The 15,942-nt window shown below is 41.9% G+C and overlaps 1 protein-coding gene across 1 annotated transcript in view; it reads right to left on the bottom strand.

Moving 5' to 3' along the window:
• Nucleotides 1–15,942, bottom strand: part of RIMS1 (regulating synaptic membrane exocytosis 1) — a 363,560-nt gene that overhangs the window by 72,004 nt on the left and 275,614 nt on the right. The gene's annotated exons all lie outside the window — the stretch shown is intronic.

Here is a 15,942-nt window from a genome sequence, read left to right as displayed (position 1 = left end):
TGTAGCGCCATGAGATATCAAACTTGCATCATACTTCCTGGCCTTCAATGACTGAACAATACTGGAGGAGAAAATGTAAAATTTTGGAGAAAATGACTTTACATACTTACTATACATGTGAATTATGGAGCAATTTTCAGAATTGGCTACAAATTAAACGGTTAATAAAATACTCAGAACCAAAGTTGATTCAGACAACAAGACAGACAATAATAAAATAATTCATCTGTAGCAGCTAACATGCTTGCTGATGGTTTCAACAACAACAAAATTAAAGGAGTTTAACCACTAAAGACATTTATCTGCTGGGAGACCAGCGATCCCAAGAACTATACCCCCGAATGCCCACGTGAATGCTTGACTACAGCTTAATTGGGACAGGTGGAGATCAATATGCTTATCTCCGTCTGTCCCACACAAGTGAATGGAGCGGTGGTCATGCATGCGCACTGCTGCTCCATTCTAATGGGTATTTGGGGGCGCAGTTCTCGGGATGTTTGGGGGCCAAGCAGTTCGCCTCCTAGGGATCAGATATTTATCTCCTATTCACAGGATGTCTATGGTAAAACCCATTTAAGTTGCTAATGTATAAAATAACTTTTCTATATCTCTGTTATTTTTGTCTACATTTAATAACTAGATACAATGACGGACACATTCACTTTAACTAAAGAAACCCCCATTTCTATCTGTAAATCTGTATAGGTTAAAACGGATCAATGATACATATTGTCTATACAATTAATTGCAGAAACATTTTAGCATTGAGCTTTGAAATTGTAAATGCTGGTTTTGCTTCCTATTATGCTCTAAGTAGATGCTTGACTCTTAATTTTTTGTCCATTTGTCCAGCTGACAATAGAACATCCACCTCACTGATAAAGAACAGATGATTCCACTTCTAATGTTTGTACTCTCTGGTGATTCGAACAGATCAGATAAACAGTGTTGCAGTAATTAATCTTGGGAAAGCACCGGAATGTCCATTAGTGGTGGTCACATAAGGATAAAATATTTGCTATGAAACAGGAAATGTTAAGATTTAGTGGTCACTTTGCATAAGAACAAGTGCATGCAAAAACCATCAAAACGAGCAGCTAAGCAGTTTACAAGTTGTAATTTTTGTAGGAAAAATGGCTACAATAGATGAAGCACTCTCCAACCCAAAGACAAAGACCAGAGTGCAGGGAATGGGGCCAAATGATCATATGACTGATCATTCATTCCCAATATTAACTTGTGTGAAGGACCAGTTCAATAAGCGCTAATCTTGATGATTGGCGCTCATTTAACGCTGATTTCAGCCCGTGTAAATAATGCAGTAGATCTATCAACCAACTGTCCAAGACAGCTGTGCGATAACCCCTGTAGGGGCCGTGATGATGTTCATAGTGCTTATCCCTCAGTAGAAAATGTCTAAAAGTGATTTCTTTGAGAAAAGGACAACTCAAAGGGCAGACTTACTGCTGAGAAATAACAGCGGGAATGGGATTGATTTTTATGGACAACTGCTCTGCTTTTCAAGGTTTCTTTTGATCAATTTCCCCACGGATACTGTATACATTTATAGAGACTTTTTCTAAATTCTGTGGAGCATTATCTCTACAGCACAACACAAATTGTAGTACTACTTTTATTTTAAATCGTTTAAGTTTGCTAAAAATGAATAGGTAACGTTCTGATCACTTGAGTCTTGGTCCAGGTAAACACAGCTGACGTAGCGCAAGCTAAACTGGAGTGCCGAGTCTAAGGGATCCCCTGTTCTTCACTCTTGCCTTCCATAAGAAAGCCCTTTGACAATGAATGCTGCCTAGTTACCCAACCGTAAAATGACCCTCCGGGCCTGGAGAAACAAAGATGGCTGAATCACTTCTCTGACTACCCGATGCACACCATGTATTAATATGGAAGGGTAGTGTAAGACACTACATGCTGCTCTGACTGGCCAGCGCTGTCACGTAGGCAGCACCGGTGTAGTGTCTTATACTAATGATGCATACTAGTGCACAGTGTACATCGGGGAGTCGCAGAAGTAGTTTGGCCACCTGTTTTTCTAAAGGGTTGCTTTAAAAATAGAGGACAACATTAGTAGGAGATCAGCAATGAATATTCAATAAAGATACATGACTCAAGACTGCAGGGTGCATTAGGGCTCCATGTAATACCCACATCTATACAATCCCTGAGGCTAACCGCCACATACTGTCTACCCCCTGAGGCTCGTATAACACTCCGTACAATTCCTGCAGTTAGACTAACGCTCAGTACAAGTCCTGTGCCTTGTAAAACGTTCTATATAAAATATACATGCTTAACCTGCTTACAATACCTAAAAAAGGGTCCTGGTCACCTACTGTGTTTCTAAATTCCTCAGATGCACAGATGTGCTAGGCAGAACTGCTAATGCTCCGTAAAGAATGATTCCAGAATCCAGACATGCAAGAAGAAAATCACTCCATTTTATTGAGCAATCATAAAATCCGTAGTAAAGTGCAGGACAAACACACTACTTACGCATTTTAGGCCCTGAGTCATAGCCAATATATTCTTAAATTGTTAAACTTACAAAACTGTTCAGTGTGAAAAGACAGAAACCAGAACAACCTGAAGAAAAAGGATGAGGAATAAGGATGAAAGGGAAAAGAGAAGTCCTAGACGTAATTTTAAAGAGGCAAATGAAATGGCAAGGCAGGATGGGAAAGGGAATGAAGTACAGATGGTAGTGGGCTTTAAACTAGCGTATTTTAGGATTTAATATATCAAATTGTTGCCTGCCAATCAAATTGTGCACAAATGTCTTTTATTTACCAGTGGACTCGAACCTTTCTTCTAGCATCATGCTAAAGTTATGCTTCTACGGATCTTAAGGGGATTAAGAAGAATGGCCGAATGAGAACTAAGTAACTGGATACTGTATGAGTAGCTGTACACTATGATCCAGAACTGTTAAACATTGGGGCAAGTCCTTCTAATGTGAAACATTAAGCTGCTGTGGCCCCAGCTCCTAGCAGATCCTGAGTCTGCAGGAAACCATTCATTGTATCATGTAAAAAGGTCTTTCAGATCTCTAAATGCCTTTTAAAAAGTACCCATCAGCTCTTCTGATATGTCTATTTAATACTTGTATTCTTCATGAAATAGTTCTGAGGCGCCTCTTCTCATAACTCTAAGCTATACTGTTTCTCTGTCATTTCCCGTAGAATTGTATGAATTAATTGACAACTGGGTGTTACCAGTGGGGGATGTATGGCTACACAGTCTGTCAAAAGGGGTGTCGTCTCTCCTTAAGGAGATCACCCAAAAAGTGTGTGGCGGTACCTAGGGGATGGGTGAGTGGGCATTGTCTCTCCCAAGAAAAGCACCCAGAAGAGGTGTGAGAAGACATATGAGAGGTGAGGAGACTTATAAGGTCATGCATGCTCCTCTGGGTAATTTATGCAAATAAGGGAGATGGAACAATACTACTGCAACGCCACCGATTGGATGACAGCATTCCTTCAAATCAATATAAGACAAGTCTGTAATCCAATGATTGGGAATAGCATTGGGATTGGTTTCCTATTACCAATCATTGTTTTATAGACTTGTTAAAGAGTCGTACATTGATTTGAAGGAATGCTGCCATCCAATAGGTGGTGCTGCAGAGGTATTGTTCCAACTTCCTTACTTGCATAAGCTACACAGTCTGACACTCTCCAACCAGTGCTATATGTTTTATTGTGTAGGGGCATGGGGAATGGTAACACCCAGTTGTTCATTTATTAATTTATATTCAGCAGGAATAACAGAGGAACCACACAACATATATTTATAAGAAAAGATACCCCAGAATGGTTGCTTCATGGGAAACGCAAGTATTTACTAAAACAGACATGTCAGCAGAGATGACAGTTCCTCTTCATGACATGACAGGTACTTTTTAAAGTCAGCAGGTCTGGCTGCATAGATCTGCAAACTATGGTCTTGCTGACTCTATCACCGCTTTTTTTCTTGATATTTCTTATATCCGGATCCCAGTGCTGCAAATCTGTCAAGTGGGTGTTACCAACTGCTCACTGTCAATGGCTGACACCAGACTTGATTGAAAGTCTGACAGTGAGCAGTGGGGACCACTCACTTAAGAGATTCACAGTGCCAAGAGCTGGATCTAAGAAGCGTTGGTACGGATAAATGGAGGTGAGTATCAAGAAAAAAAATAACAAGTTGCTAAGTCCGAGACTGCAGAGCCATGCCGCCAGCCCCGCCGGCTTTACGACATAACAGGTCCTGTTTAGGAGCCACTATAAGGCTTCATTCAAAACTGCATTTTGGTGAAGATCTGTATCAAATAGGCACTAAAATCCACATCAAAGGTCGCACGGATCTTGATGCAGCTTTTATGCCCTCACTTGAAGAGGTGAAATCTGTGCTGAAAACCTATAGAATAAATTGACATGTCATAGAATTTAATTTCACACTACAAGTCAATTTACACTGTGCATTTTTCCACAGCATGTGGACTACATTTTTTAGAATCCTATCCACACTGGTGGTAATGTAAAATACTGCAGTTTTTCCACTGTGGACCAGCAAGGAACAGGTGAGATAAAGCTCAGGGAATGGGGGAAATGTATTTAATAGCTTAATATGTCTGAAATTTGGGACCACAGAACTTTTATGTTTATGGACCAGAAAACCCCTTTAAGTGTCCTGGTTCTTTTATTGGATCTCACCTTACCAATAAGGTGAGTGATTCTGAAAGCAGTAGTATATAACAAAATTTCTCTGTATCCTTAGAAAACAAATTATGTAAATTTTCTGACTTTGCTAAATCTGCTGAATTGCCACACAGCTTAGTAAGAAGCCTCCACAATGCATATACTGATGAAACAACACAATACAAAAATCTAATCATCTACCTATCTGCAAAAGATTTGCTTTACCTTTCAACTATAAAGAGCTTGGAAAACACTGGATTACTATGTTTACAGCAACAACACAACTTAAAAAGTCAAATAGTTAAAGAGGTTTTCCAGGACATAAAAAAAGTTAAAAGTGCTTAAAATAAAATAAAACTAAATACTCACCTATCTCCGCCAATCCTCATCCAGTAGTCCTGGTATCCATACAACCCAGAAGAAGCAGGAGGCAGTCATGTGCTGTACATTGTGTATATGAATGCTCAGTCACTCGCAGGCTTCAATGGCCATGGAGGAATCATCAGTGAAGCCTATGAGTGGCTGAGGACGGACAGTGAACGGCACGTGACCATCCGCCGCTTCTTCCAGGCATGGGCTGCAGTGCTGGGTCGGGAGCAACAGGGATAGGTGAGTGAATTTTTCTACATTTTAAGCCTGTTTGACCTTTTTTCATGTCCCGGAAAATGCCATTAAGAGTGATCACTTTACTGTTTAGTAGGTGCCATCAGAATACATGATGTATATCATATGTCTATTACTACACATACTGTACTGACAGCACTATCGAGCTTATATAGATAGAGCTACTCATCACAAAAAACGTGAGCTACAGTACAACACGTTCACAGGACACCAGATTCCTCTTATGCCAGTTTCAGCTTTTATATATCATTTGTCAGAAAATAGCAACACAATGTTGGCTAATGAAACTACAGAGAAAACAAGACTGCTGGATGACCAATTCTCAAGTATTTCCTAAAAGCTGGATCACACGCTTTTAGCCCCCAATTCAGGCCAATGCCAATACGAAGACATCTGGCCTGGACTGCTGTAGATGGACAGATGGGTATGTCTATTATAAATTAAAGTCACGTCCTCCAATAATAAGTTTGTGAAATCACAATTCTTAAGCAGGTCCAATACATTTTCTGCAGGCTCACCACATTCATGACAATAAGATTATCTATGTACATAAACCAATTTAGACTAATAGGAGACCATGATCTCCAAAATCAGCCGGATGGAGCTCAGAGATGAAATACAACAAGATACAACGTAATAGTATTGTAACAGTTAAGTAATGCGGTTGAATAAAGAAAAGTCTTGTTGACTGCTGACAACCTGCGATGTGAATTTCTAAGCCTCTTAGAGAAAACATGTCAGATTTGATTAAACAGTGCTAACAACATATCAATTGGAAGCAACGTCCTTACCTTTTCCTTATCTCTCTAGTCGTGACCAGCATTCTGCTGTGTAGCCAAATATCTCAGAGTTTTAAGGCAGATTAAAAAGGAGGCCACTTAAAGCCTGTCCTCATCCGCAGCTTCATTCTACTTGAATTTGCTTAGGGCAATGACATAGCAAGCTTTTAAGATGTTTGAATTGAAACTTATATAATCGTACGCAGGCTGAAACTCACTGACCTAAATTTGATAACAGTCTTTAAAAAATATATTTGCTTTTCATCTGGATGTGATTAAACCATCTCCTGAGAATATATTATTCAAATTGTTCCAACTTTTTAACTTAGTTTGCAGATTTAAAAAAAAAAAAAAACAACTGAAAATATTTTTAGTATTGATCATTACAAGAGTTTTTGGTCCTATTATAAGTTATGCACCATTCTAATATACAGTGTATTTCCATTTTTTCTCAGGATCTCTGCTTGCTCTCTATGAATGATGTTGCTTTTGTTTATATGAAGAGTCTGAATTGCTCTACAAACCTAACCATATGTTTACATGTGGCAGATTTATAGCAGAAGTCTCTACCAGTGTTCCATATCTGTTACTGGGGTTTGTACTGACCTATGCACATGGAATAGGGAAAACCCTATTCAGTTGTGTGGAACAGATTTTCAGTCACTGAACTTTCTGTAACAAATCAGCGACATAGGGATATAAAAAAAGTGGACTCACACGGGGCATAATTATGTGCCATAGGTAAATCCGCCATAAAATCTGCATGTCTTAGCCTTTGCAAGTCAATAGAAATTCTGTATTTTGACTTACATATAGTGTACCTTTCTTTAAAGGTCACTCCAGTGATTTTGTAAATAATTCATTATGTAGCTAGCTCCTAGTATATATAAGTGAGCTAGTATTATTCATTCCTGTCTGAATCTCCCAGCCTCTTTTTCCTTAGATGGTCATGTGATCTCACTTCTGATCAGCGCATATCTACTTGGGGTTATGTGCTCATTGTCTAGTCAGCTTCTCAGTCTGTGTGTTGCTGTTACATGGATCTACTGCAGAAACTGCCTAGAGAAGGACAGACACTCCTGTCATAGTTACCAATGATATTCACACAGCTGCTGTCACATAGTTATAATATCACAGCTTATCCTCCTGACTGTATATGTATGGGCTGTAGCTTATTTAGGTTAATATATAAGGTAATGATAATAAAACTGCCCCCTCCATCCCTGCCGTAAAGAATGGTATAGCCTTAACTAAAGCTGGGCTGATGGATCTTGGGATTGATTGAAAGTGAAAATCGAAAATCTCACTATCAAGGTGGTGCCTGATAAGCATCAGACAGGGGGCCGCAATACACAAAGGAGACCTCCAGAGTGTGACAGAAAATCAGGTGAGGGGGGCAGGTATATGTTATTTGCCAGAGTGGCCCTTAAAATAAAAAATATCACAGCCCCCCTAGGCAGCTGTAGATGTATAAAAGAAATAGTGCACCCAAAAGCGGTGTCTTTTTTCTACTCCACTGCATAATCTCTTAAAATGCTAATTTTCTTTCTATGCTTGTTGAGTGTTTGGGTCCTCCTGATGAATAAGATGTCTCCCCATTTCTTTACCACCCTCCAATAACATACAGTCTAACAATTAAAGAAAAAAAATGCAACATCCTCCTCCTTTATGTCCTCTATTTCCTGTACTACTCTAAGGCCTCATGTCCACGGGGAAAATCAGGGACATGAGGGCTGAAAATAACAATTACTCACCTCTCCGCACGCTCCGGATCTTCCCTTCTTCGCGGCTTGATCTTCTCTCCGTCGCGGCCGGATCTTCTTTCTTCGGCCTGGCGGATGTGTTCGGCACGCCGGCTACGTGCCGCGCGCATGCACCGGGCACAACCACCGGCCCGAAGAAAGAAGATCCGGCCGCGACGGAAAGAAGATCAAGCCGCGAAGAAGGGAAGATCCGGAGCATCCGAAGCAGGTGAGTTTAATTCTGGTGCGGGTCTCCCCGCGGGAGACCCGCACTACAAGGGAGCATGTCTGGATTTTTTCCTGCACGCGGGACCCGCGCCTGCAGAGAAAAATGACATCCGCAGGTATTTAACTACCTGTGGGTGTCTAATGCATCCGTATGGGGCGTGGATCCGCATGCGGGAAAAACGCTGCGGATTGTAAATGTTAATTTGCCCGTGGACATGAGGCCTAAAAGGTTCATAAACTACCATAGATAGTCTGTAGGCAGGTAAGGCGAAACTACAGGCTGTTGGAGGGTGAGGAAACCCTATTTTCACCTAGAAAGCTATGATGAGGGCTTTTTCCACAGGCTGGTGCTCACCCTTATGATCATCTGTTCCCAATCATCTGTTCCGTAAACATGTCCAGCAATCAAATGCGAAGCGATAATTCATTTTTTTTGTCTCTCATATCGCCTTCTATGTGTACATAAAAGTCATCAATTCAACAGGAGATGTGCTGCCGACAATAATGTCGATGGAGGAATGAGCATCTGCACACACAATCTTTCCTACGATTATTTGTACAAAACCTCCCACTTACTAATTATCTATATATACATCATATAAATGCCAGTAAACAACTTGTTATAACGCCAATTGGTGCTCGTTGCAGGCAATTTATCAGCCTATTTTTTTTTAATTAAAGTATTTTTTATTAAACTTTTTCACCTTTTGCATATTTTAAAACATTTTTTTAAACAAATCTTTGGTTTCCCCTCCCTCCCTCCCCCTCCCCCTCTCACCCACCCCCTTCCCCTCACCCCCCTCCCTCCCCCATCCCCCCTAAGATCTCTCTCTCAACGTTCTGTTCTTTGGGTAAACTGTCTCTGAATGAACACAGTGTTGTGTCGTAAACAATAATAACAGTTCATGTAACGTATATTTGTTTTCTTCTTTGGTCTTCGTGTTGCTTATCTTCTTGCTGTTTTCTTTTATTGATTCAGGGTTAGATTTTTTGTTGCATTCGAGGGGGGGGTCATATTTCTTTTGCCCGTTGCCCGGTCTCTCTCTCTCCAATCCCTCCTTTCTTAACTTTTCCCTATTACTCCTTACCACTTTATTTTATTGTATATCGAGTCTGTAATTTGTTCTACATTTCCCAATAAACTTTATATATATCCATTACATACGTTGTTATGTCTTAGTAAATCCCCGGTTTACTGGTGCCTCCCCACACGGCTCACCACTCCCTATGTATTTGATCCAACATTACTGCTCTGGGCGTGTATCCATCTCAGCCATATGTCCTGATATTTTTGACTGGTCTTACGCTTAGTGTAAATACTCCTTTCCCACGGTAAAATTTGGTTGACCTTATTTTTGAATTCTCCCAGCGTGGGTGGTTCTTCGTCCAACCAGCGCTGGGCTATTGTTTTTCTGGCTATATACAATAGTCTGGCTACCGCTAGTTTTTCATGATCATCTAATGTTAGATCCTGTATGTATCCCAGAATGCACACGTATGGTGTAAAGTCCATACGTATGCCAAATGCCGCGTTAATTGCATTTCTTATTCCCATCCAATATCTGTGCAATTTCGGACAACGCCATAGCATGTGGATTAGGTCCGCCGTGTGGGTTTTGCACCTTACACATATCGGGGAGGTTCTCATTCCTATATTGTGTAAGAAGGCCGGGGTGCGGTACACTCTGTGTATTAGAAATATTTGTGAGACTCTGTGTGATTCGCTCAGAGACAGCTTGGGTGTCATTTGTAGGATTTCCTCCCAGTGCGACTCCTCAATGGGCCCTATGTCTGCCTCCCATTTTGCTCTTGTTGATAACGGGTTGTGTGCATTGACCGTGTCCTGTATATGGGAATATAGTACAGATATTTTCCCCGCTGTGGTGGTGGCTTTTCCTATTATGTCCGCTACTATATTTATTACCATTGTTATTTCCGCCGTGTTTTTTTCCGCTTGTATAGCGTGTCTAAGTTGCAGATATTTGTAAAAGTCACTATTGGGGATGTCGTGGTTTTGCCTTAACTGCTCGAAGGTTTTTAGTTCCCCCCCCCTCCAGTATCTGGTCCATTCTCCTAACTCCCCTGTCTTTCCACCCTTGGAATCCTTTTAGCTTGTTGATTTCTGGCAGGTGCGGGTTATTCCATATGGGGGTATGTTGTGTGCAGTTTTTTATATCAAGCATGTTTCTGGTCTTCCACCATATTTTATGTATCAATAATAGCGTGGGGGCACTTTGACCGTTTTTTTTAAACGCTCCACGTTCCAGGGTTTCAAACAAATGTGATCCGTTAAAGAGATTTTTAAGGATTCTGAAACTAGCGTCGTGTGTTTCTTCTGTCTCCCATCCCCTGAGATGTTGCAGCTGGGAGGCCATGAAGTACGAGAACGGATTGGGCAAGGCTAATCCTCCCTTTTCTTTTGAATTGTATAGCAGTTCTAATTTTATCCTGGGTGCCTTCCCTCCCCATATGAGTTCTCTAAACAGTCCCTTGGCCTTGTGGAAAAATTTTTGTGTTATCCAGTGTGGGGAGTTGTGTATTAGATACAGTAATTGGGGCATCCATATCATTTTTATTAGATTCACTCTTCCTATGATTGTCATGGGTAGTTTTTTCCATATGTGAAGTTTTTGTTTCCATTTTTCCATAAGTGGTTCCAGGTTTATTTTCCCGTACTCACTAACCTTTTTCGTAATTTTAACTCCCAGATATTTAATTGTTGGGGTGCATTTCACGGTTAATTCTCTGTTGGCAACTTGCATGTCTGGGGTGTCTATTGATAGTATTTCGGATTTGGTCCAATTGATAGCGAGTCCTGAGAAGGCTCCAAATTCTTTTATTGTTTGCATCGTGGTTTCTAAAGATTTTTCCCTGTCCCCTAAAAATAATAACATGTCGTCTGCATACAAAGCGATTTTCTCCTCCATGTTTCCTCTTATGAATCCCACTATTTCCTGGTGTGACCGAATTTTGCATGCTAGGGGCTCTATTGCAAGTGCAAACAGGAGTGGCGATAGTGGGCATCCCTGCCTTGTCCCTCTGTGTAGTGGGAATGTTTCTGATGACCCCCCGTTGATGGACACATCCGCCTCCGCTCTAGCATATAGGAGTTTTACTCGTCTCACAAATATTGGGCCACAGCCCATTTTTTCTAGTACCTTCCACAGGTATTGCCACTCAACGCTATCAAACGCCTTGGCCGCGTCCAGTGAGCATATGATTCTGTCTCCGGTATTATCTACGGGTATTTGTAGGTTTAGAAATACTCTACGGATGTTCGTTGCCGTTGATCTTGCTGGTATAAACCCACTCTGGTCTGGATGCACCAAGGTGGATGCCACTTGTGATAGCCGCTTGGCTAAAACTTTTGCTATAATTTTGACATCCGCGTTTAACAGCGATATCGGCCTATACGAGTCCATCAACAGGGGGTCCTTTTCTGGTTTTAACAGGATTATTATTTTTGCTTTTCGCATTGTTTGTGGCAATTCCCCTTCCTTTTCCGCCCCCGCCCATGTCTCCAGGAGTTGTGGTAATAAAGTGTCTGCATGTTGTTTGTAAAATTCTATTGGGAAACCGTCCTCCCCTGGGGCCTTGTTATTTTGCATATCTTTTACTGCCTCTTGCATCTCCTCCAAGTCTATTGGTGCATCTAGAAACTCTCTCTGTTCCTCCGTCAATTTATGTGTTCTTATATCCGCCAAGTATTCCTCGATTTGTTCTACCGTTTTTTCCAGTTTCGAGGAATACAGAGAGGAGTAAAATTCCCGTGCAATCTCTCTTATGGATGTTGCGTCCCTGACTATCTCGCCTTGTGCGTCTTTTAGTTCAATGATGTATGTGGGGCTGGTTTGTGCTCGGGCTATAACTGCCAGCATATGTCCCGTTTTTTCTCCCTCCTCATAATATGTCTGTTTCCTGAACCCATTTTTAGTGGCCGCCGTTTCTAGAACGTATTTATTAAGGGCCTCTTGGGCCTGTTTCCATAGGTTGAGTGTTGTTATAGTTTTCTCTTTTATGTAATTTTCTTCTGATTCTTTTAGTTTGTCTCGTATTTTTTGCCCTCTTTCTCTATGTCCTTTTTTTGCCTGTGTGATTTGTTGTATGTATACCCCCCTCACATATGCCTTCATGGCCTCCCAGCAAATCGTCATACTTGTGGTATCCTTATTTAATATGAAGTATTCCTCTAGTGTTTTTTTCACTATTTCCTTGTTTAATATGTTTAGCCAGTGCGAGTTCAGATTCCATCTTTTTTGGGAATGACTCACAGTGTTACTGTGCTGTATGTCCAGACGTAGGATGGAGTGGTCAGAAACAACTCTTGGTAGATATTCTATCGAGGTTATATCTCTATATACCTGAATATTCCCTACCGCTAGGTCTATTCTAGATAAGCATTGGTATGTGGATGAGTAGCAGGAGTATTGTTTGTTTGTGGGGTGCCGTGTTCTCCATATGTCTATCAATGATATCTCGTTTATTAGTTTACCTAGTGGTGTCAGGTTCCTTTCTTCGTTTGCGTTTCCTGCCCTTAGTCTGTCCTGTGCAGGGTTAATGACCGAATTAAAGTCGCCTATGATAAGGACTGGAATGTCCGGTTTATCTGTTATGAAACCTATAACTTGCCTCATTATCATGTTATTATATGGTGGCGGGATATATACTGAAGCTATAATGCATGTGTAGTTGTAGATTCTGCAGTGTAGGCATATAAAGCGGCCTTCTGGGTCAATTTTTCGTGAGAGACATTTAAACGGTATATTTCTGTGTATCACTATGCTGACCCCCCTGGAATACCTCGTGTGTGTGGAGTGGAAGCTCTGACCCATCCCCCCTATTTTGAACGTGTCCGTATTTTCTTTTGATAAATGTGTTTCCTGCAAGCATATAATAGCCGGGCCTTGTTCCTTTATGACTTGCAGTACTGCTGATCGTTTTGTTTGGTCACTCATACCTCTCACGTTCCACGATACGACCCTTATCCTACTACCCATTTTCCTTGTTTTTGTTTTCCGCAGGGTTATTATTTTCTGGGCGCCTCCACCCCTTTTTGTTTTTATGAGTGAGACGCACTGGGAGGGTCCCCATCTCTGTATTTGTGTCTCGCCCGTGTCGCCCCGTATATGTGTATGTGTATTACTGTTTGTTCTCCGCATAGGGCTTCTCCAGTAACATTTTGGTTTGGTCCCCCACATCCCCCAGTACAGACATTTATCCACATTTACTATACATATTTTCGTTATTTGCAACACATTTATCATTTGTACATTTACGTTGACATTTCTTCCCCTTATCCCCCCCTGAATCATTTTTCTATCGTTTAACCTTATCCCTTTTAACTGTATCTTATCTAATATTCCCCTAATATGCGAGAGAGAGACCAAACAACAGACACCCCCAACATTTAACTCACTGATCCGTTGTCTCATCGGATCGGGGTACCAGTCCTCCATTCTCCTACGCGATGCATCCTGTCGTCCCAGGAGCTCCTTTCAGAAATTTTCGGTTCCCTTTGCATGAACGTTTCTTTAGGTGCAGCCTCTTCATGGTGTCTTGCGCGGCGATCTTCCCCTCCGAATCTGTTCTTCATTTTGATCTATCCAGGCACCTGCATCTTTTGGGTTTTCAAAGAATTGTGTCGTGCCCAGCGCCGCCACTCTCAGTTTAGCCGGGTACAGCATCCCGTAGGGCACTTGTAGGTTTCGCAGTCGTCTTTTTATTTCTACAAATGTTGCTCGCTTCTTTTGTATTTCCGTGGAGAAATCTGGATAGAAGGAGACTTTCACGCCATTATATTGGATTTCACCCTTTTCGCGGGCCTTTTGGAGTATGGTATCACGGTCTCTGTAATGCAGTACTTTGATGAGTATCGGTCTGGCTGGAGCCCCCGGGGGGAGGGGTCGTGTCGGTACACGGTGGGCTCTTTCGACTGCAAACATTGCAGTTAGAGTGTTTCTTCCGAACAGTTCGGGCAGCCATGTTTCAAAAAATTCTGCAGGGTTTCTTCCTTCCGTCTTTTCTGGGAGGCCCACAATCCGCACGTTGTTCCTTCTTGACCTATTTTCTAGGTCGTCTACCTTGTTCTGTAGATATTGTATGTCATGCAGATTTTTTTCCACGTCTCGCTGCATCGGCTGTATTGCGTCTTCTACGTCGCTTATACGTTGTTCAGTTTCTGTCAGACGCTCTGATATTTTCCTCATATCTTGCCGTAGCAGGTTTACATTACTTTGCATCGCCCCCATCTGCATATTAAGGTTGTTCAGTGATGCGTTGCCTTTAGTGATTTCGCTGAATATTTCTTTCAACGTAGGCTCCCTGGCGCACCTTTCGTCCTCCTGCCTTTGATCTTTTTTGGCGGCATCTTCTGCACTTTGGGAGGTGTCTCGTATAGTGCTTTCTGAGGTGTCTGCGTGATTTGCGCTGTGCGTGCATATGCCTGGGCTGCTTGCATTATTCATGCTGTCTTCTGTGTAGTGTTCGTCTGGATTGACACTGTTTGCACCTTTATTTTTGTAGTTGGGGTTGTCTGCCTGACTTGTGACTTCCTGCTTATTTCCAGCATGATCTTGTACAGCATGTAGACTATTTTGTTTTTCCTTGTCCTTGCTGTGTTTAGCAGGATCCGTTGTTGTGTTTGCTTTGTCTGCTCTTTCCTTTTGACTTTCACTTTCTGCAGGTACTGTGTCTGCAGTTTCTTCCTCCCCTCCTGCTCCCTCCGTTTGTGTGCTTCTCTGTGGGCTCTCCCGCTCTCCCCTCTGTTGTTTTGGGCTTATGGAGTCCTGTTTTCTGCCCCCCTCCTCCCTGGCATACCTTGCCAGCTTACGTGCTGTGTCTGCACTGTTTGTGCTGGGCTGCGGTATGAGCGTTCTCGGCTCCCTCCCTCCGGCGCCATGTTGTTTCTGCCGGCCCCTGGCTTCATCTGCCTTCCCCCGCTCCTTGCCTCGCATCATTAACTCTGCTGCTGTCTGTTCTGTCTCCGGAGCTTGCTACTGTGCCTCCGCTGCTTTTTGATTGCCTTTCGGCGTCTCTGGGTCCCGTTAACAGGATGGGAATGTCGGATCTTGCAGGAGCTACTCTGAGATGCGACTATCTACATCTCCGGCCAGGCTCCGCCCCCCATCAGCCTATTTAAACAAGCCCTTATAAAGTCGCAAATAAATAATATTGATGGGTTGTAACAATGCATGTAGGATGAGATCTGTTTCGGTATTCCATATGAAAACAAAGTATTCCATATATAACATATAGGCTTATCTGGTGCTGACTAGTAAACATAGTACCAATTAAAATTAGAGCATTAATGAGCTACATTATATATTGCTAAGACTTACCGTAAGTAATACAAAATACTATGTATGGTAAAAACATCAACACACACTGTAGATGTACATTTGAATAGTATGGCTTACCTAAGCGTTGCTTACCCCTATATGGCAGCTGCTTACCCTATATACTTTCAGTAGGACAATGCACCATGTCACATGGGTCATAAAACCATGGATTGATTCCAGAAACATGATAGTAAGCGATCCTTACTTCTCTGACCTTTAGGGCCCATCCTTATGAAAGTTGCACCCAAGATTCTTGGGCGTAACTCACATTAGAGAGCACATGGATGCGCATCTGTGTACTTTCCAAGCGGTGTGGGCAGCAGATATTGCATGACCTACTCTCGTCTATCGTGTGGACCAGAATAGGACATTCAGCAATTTTTTTTCTCATGTGGATCACTGGTCATGAAAAGTAGCTCATGTGAATAGCCTAATTGGCTATAAGGGGTCAATGTGCTCTCCATGAAATACAAGGACAGCACACAGACAGGATATATGCCCATAATATAGTCCCTAAAGAGCATTTCGGGACTAG

This window comes from Eleutherodactylus coqui, chromosome 1 (assembly GCF_035609145.1).
Source record: "Eleutherodactylus coqui strain aEleCoq1 chromosome 1, aEleCoq1.hap1, whole genome shotgun sequence".
In the NCBI taxonomy this organism is placed as follows: domain Eukaryota; kingdom Metazoa; phylum Chordata; class Amphibia; order Anura; family Eleutherodactylidae; genus Eleutherodactylus; species Eleutherodactylus coqui.
The sequence above is the reverse complement of the archived record's forward strand: the minus strand, read 5'-3'. Positions and strand labels throughout refer to the sequence as shown.